The sequence below is a fragment of the Otolemur garnettii genome, unplaced genomic scaffold (genome assembly GCF_000181295.1).
Source record: "Otolemur garnettii isolate 467f Iridium unplaced genomic scaffold, OtoGar3 scaffold00002, whole genome shotgun sequence".
Taxonomy (NCBI): Eukaryota; Metazoa; Chordata; class Mammalia; order Primates; family Galagidae; genus Otolemur; species Otolemur garnettii.
Window position 1 is genome coordinate 7,703,831 of NW_003852397.1, and position 5,347 is coordinate 7,709,177.

Below are 5,347 nucleotides of genomic sequence, written 5' to 3' on the forward strand. Positions count from 1 at the left end.
CCCCCCCGAACGTGCGGCGCAGCCTGCCGCGCCCCCTCCTCTGCGCTTCTGCAGTGTCTACACTCGGCCACTTAATGAGATTTATTCACGTACGGCTCTTCCCAGCTTTGCCAGGGGTTGGCAGAGCCAGTGCACAGGGATTTCCCACCACCGTGTTTTTCTCCCGCCTCCTTCCTTCTTTCTCGCCCTAATATATCCTTCCTTGGGTTCCTCCACTGTCCCCAGGCTGAGTCCGGGCACGCGCAAGTACATGTAAGGACTTGTCAGCTCACAGTGACCTCCCGCTTCTCCTCCCCTTTTCCCCCAGTGGAACGTAGGATTAAGAGCCTCTCAAAATTTTAGCCAAAGAAAAAGGCCCGTTAAAGTCACCGCATTAGACGTGGACTACAATGTTACGCACTAACACGTTGTGCAAGGGCTTTACTACCCGAAGGCATAAAAGCAGGAGGGGTGTGGGAAGGAGCCTTAGACAAAACAACTTTACTCAGAAATCTAGAGGCTTCAGTGAAGCGGCTCAGGGAATTGTTTTTAAGGATAGATAACAGATGCAGCTGGGTTGGCGTTTAAATCAGAACCAAGGGTTTTTTGGTTTTTTTTTTTTTTTGTCTGACTTGGTCACTGATATTGGGCGTGACCTTGGACAAATTTGGATTTCTCAGTTTCTTCATACGTAAAACGAGGTTTCTTGCCAACAAAAATATTTAAGCTACAGGAGACAGAAACCATGGGTTCAAGTTCGAAATTTACCCTTGAATTAGAACTCATTCTTTCATGCTCATGTATTATACAGGTGCATTTTAATGGTCACTAGGTGCCATATATTTGAACTGTTAGAGTTCCTCATTCAGAACCATTGTCGGTCTTCAAATGGGAGAATCAAAAGGCCCGAAGAAACAGGTCACTGCAAAGAAGCTGTGTTTAAATTAACACATGTAAATACTAATAAGAGGTTATGCTCTAGCATCGGTTCTCAACCTGTGGGTCACGACCCCTTTGTGGGTGGAACAACCCTTTCACAGGGGTTGCCTAAGACCATCCTGCATATCAGATATTTACATTACTATTCATAACAGTAGCAAAATTACAGTTATGAAGTAGCAACGCAAATAATTTTATGGTTGGGGGGTCACCTCAACATGAGGAACTGTGTTAAAGGGTGCCAGCATTAGGAAGGGTGAGAACCACTGCAAGGGATTTGACACCAATTACTACAGTAAATTAGCTGCAATTTTTAACCTCAGAACATCTTATAAACATAGATGGCCAGATTTCTACTAATATACAAGGACATTACCTAGTAACATTTCTCAGAAACAAAACCTGTTAAATTGATTTGTAGTTTTAGAAGGCTATCCAAGTGATTTAAAAACATTGACTACCATGCTAAGATGATTTTTATTAAAATAAATATTTTGTACAAGCCGAATGTCATATACACAATGCCAGTGATTCTCATAGTGTTCTGTGATAACCTAGGGTGTTGTTTAAATTTTAATACTTGGCCCTTACTAAATTATATTTTGGGGGATGGGGCTTGGAAGACTATTGTTAGCAACCCTACCTGCCACTCCCATGGTTCTTAAGGTAGATAAAAGATATATATAATTGAGAATCCTTGTACTTTATTATAATCAAGTATATCCATGATTTTTAAATTACACTATTTTTAACTTGAAAATTATAAAGGCATCAAATGAACAGATTTGCTTTTCTACCAGATTTCTTTCCCATTACCTTGTGAATCAACATTATTTACTTTAGAAAGGCAGTTGCAACCATAGTTCAAACATTTGCAGCGTGAAATTTAAAATGTTGTGTCCATTGCGTGTAATTTAGTTTAAGTGGTTGTTCAAATTGAAAACCTGACAACAGTCACCTAATTAACCACTATAAAATGTGTTTTATAAATATATTTTTCTTGAAAAAGTTCTAAAAGTTTGAGTAGAAGAATGAGAGCTTTATTTTTATTTATTTTTTTTAAGAGACAGAATCTCACTTTGTCGCCCTTGGTAGAGTGCTGTGGTGTCACACTGCTCACAGCAACCTCCAACTCCTGGGTTTAGGTAGTTCTCTTGTCTCAGCCTCCCAAGTAGCTGGGACTATAGGCGCCTGCCACAACGCCTCGCTACTTCTTCTTTTTTTGGTTGTTGCAGTTTGGCCAAGGTAGGGTTCGAGCCTGCCACCCTAGGTATATGGGGCTGGCTCCCTACTCCTTTGAGCCACAGGCGCCACCCAAGAATGAGAGCTTTAAACCATCATTTGCTGGCTGAGTTTGGACAGATCACTTTTATTTTTGGGGGCTGATTTCCTCATCTATGAAATAGATAGTAATTCCTTTCTTCTCAAGATATTATAAAGCTCAACTGAGATAATGTATGTGAAAATAATCATAGTAAGTTTCCACATTCAGAAGTCCAACTCACCTAAAAAAGTACAATTACTTGCATTGGCAGCACCTGTGGCTCAATGAGTAGGGCACCGGTCCCATATACTGAGGGTGGCAGGTTCGAATCTGGCCCCAGCCAAACTGCAACAACAAAAAAAAGCTGGGCGTAGTGGCAGGTGCCTGTTGTCTCAGCTACTCAGGAGGCTGAGGCAAGAGACTTGCCTAAGCCCAATAGCTGGAGGTTGCTGTGAGCTGTAACACCATGGCACTCTATCGAGGGTGACAAAATGAGACTCTGTCTCTAAAAAAAAAAAAAAAAAAGTACAATCTCTTGGAATGGCTTGATCTACACAGGAGAAATGAAAAAATGGAACTCTATACTTAATATCCGTAAAGCATCTTTTTCTGTGTGAGTGGCTACTTTTTGTCAGATATCTACATGGTCCTTGTCCTTATGGGGTTTATTGTATTGCATTTCAGCATCACAAAAAAGTATTTTAATCATCAGTTAACATTTTGTCATCTCTTCTAGTTCACTGACCTGATCATGTCATGCCCTCAGTAAAAGCCTGCCGAGTCTTCTGTACCAGTACTGTTGAATGGCTAACACTCTGCCTGTTAGCAATTTATAATCTAAAGCAAAAGGCAATGGAAATCTTTTCTTACCACAAAGCCATAGTTGTGTGGTGGATACTATCAGGTGACTTATTCAGTACTCATCCAAACCCTTTCTACCTTGCTTTTCTATTCTTTAGAAGCTGGAAAATAAAAAAACCCTACATTTCCCAGATGCCCTTGCAGCTAGCATTTGGCATGAGATCTGTAGTGTGATCAGTAAATATTTAACAATGGCTGGGAAGGGGGAAACCCTGATTTCTAGCATTGACCAGTTTTTGTTTGTTTGTTTGTTTTCCCCTAGAGATCTGGTCTCACTATGTTGCCCAAGCTGTCCTCGACTCCCTAGGTTCAAGGGATCCCCCTCCCTCACCCTCTCATGTAACTGGGATTACAGCCTTGGGCCATGGTGCCCCATAGCAACATTGCCCAGATTCATGGTGCAGACACACCCAAATCACCAAAGTGACTTCACTGAATGTAGAGTTGGAAAGGATGCTAATAATGAAGATCTGGCTTCAGCATACGACCTAGTTTCCAGCAATCAGATGTACCCACTAAAGATATAGCTGTGAGATTGAGGCAGCACCTGTGGCTCAAAGGAGTAGGGCACTAGCCCCATATGCCAGAGGTGACAGGTTCAAACCCAGCCCTGGCCAAAAACTGCAAAAAAAAAAAAAAAAAAGATATAGGTGTGAGAGAGAGCAACATGTTGCTTCAGCTGCATTCAAGGAGGTGGAATCTTCTGGCAAACACTAGATAGTTTCTGGTTATTTGGGTAACTAGGGAAGAATTCTGGCATCCATCTCTGGAGTCATTGGTGCTGGCTGGTTCTAGGATGGATTTCCACTAGAACAGCTCTGTAATATGGGATGGGGATTCTTCCTGATTTGGTTTTTCCTGAATGTTGTTTCTAGCTTAGTTTATTTAAGCCTAGTTTTCTGGCCCTCTGAGAAAACCATGAATTAAATAGTGTCTTTTAATCCCTTTAAGCTTAAAGTAGCCCAGTTACAGCCAGCTACATAATTTGTGGGTCCAGAGCAAAATGAAAATGTAAGGTCCTTTTTCAAAAAGCAGGGAGAAAAGTGCCATTACCCATACCAAATTATACAGCTTTTTCTTTCCTTTGCCATCTCTCCTTCCACTTGTAATTGTGTTTTCAGATTTGCTTTTTAATGTCATTAAAAATAAAGATTTTTTTAATTCTTAGGATGAATTTTACCATTCATCTTTATATTGTATGATGCCATTTTAAAATGCAAATAGAAGAGCATTTCACTTGTATGTAGAATCACCAAAATTACACAATTCGTATTTCATAGCTTGTACATGCATATGTATTTTGTGCTGTCAGAACAGTGTAACTCTGCATAGAAGTAACTCAACAGTTTTTATTTTCCTTTTTGATATGCACACATTCTGCCAAAATTTTCTATCTCCTACTTACTGATGAGTAAGGAAGGACAGAAAGGAAAGGGAGCTGTGGGTTGCCTTACATTTTGCTGTCATTCCGTGTTGTCATTTTTGGGAAGTAACGCATGAATAAGAAAGGATATGATTTGGTTGCTTGTGTTTCTTAGGATGCCATTGCGTTCTTTCTGCACTTGAAGAAAGTTACAGTTTGAATGGAATATACAGCCTATTAGAACTGTCATTGTCTCCACTAACTCAGTCATAGATGTAACATGCTTGTCTGTTACTCTCTTGAGTTCCTCCACCTTACAGGTACACCAGAATCCTTTGCTCATGAGGCAACATAAGACCATATGCAAATGAAGTGGCAAGGAAGAAAGGAAACATGATCTCCTCTGCTTCCGTATAAGCTTTATTGTACCATTGGACTTCACTTACAAAACAAATATTTAAAGATGAAAGTATTACCAAGCACTGGGCCCTGTGTAACTGCATAGGTCACATGCCCATTAAGTTGACTCTGAGCTCTGAGTTTCTACAAGGGACTTCTGGCATTTTGAGTGAAACAATTCTTCATTGTACAAGACATTTAACATCCCTGGCCCCTGAGCACTACACGCCACTGTGACAATCAAAAATGCCCCATACAGGGTGGCGCCTGTGGCTCAAAGGAGTAGGGTGCTGGCCCCATAAGCTGGAGGTGGCGGGTTCAAACCCAGCCCGGGCCAAAAACTGCAAAAAAAAAAAAAAAAAAGCCTCATACATTTTTAAATGGCCCCAAAGAGGACTTGCAGCTCTCCACTGAACAACTAGAATGGATTCTACTGCCTGCAGTTAGGAACCATGACCACAACAGAGTTAATTTTAAAAGGTTTCAAATTCTCATACCCAAGAGAGCAGAATTATGGTGGCTTTTTCCTACACTGTCAGAAA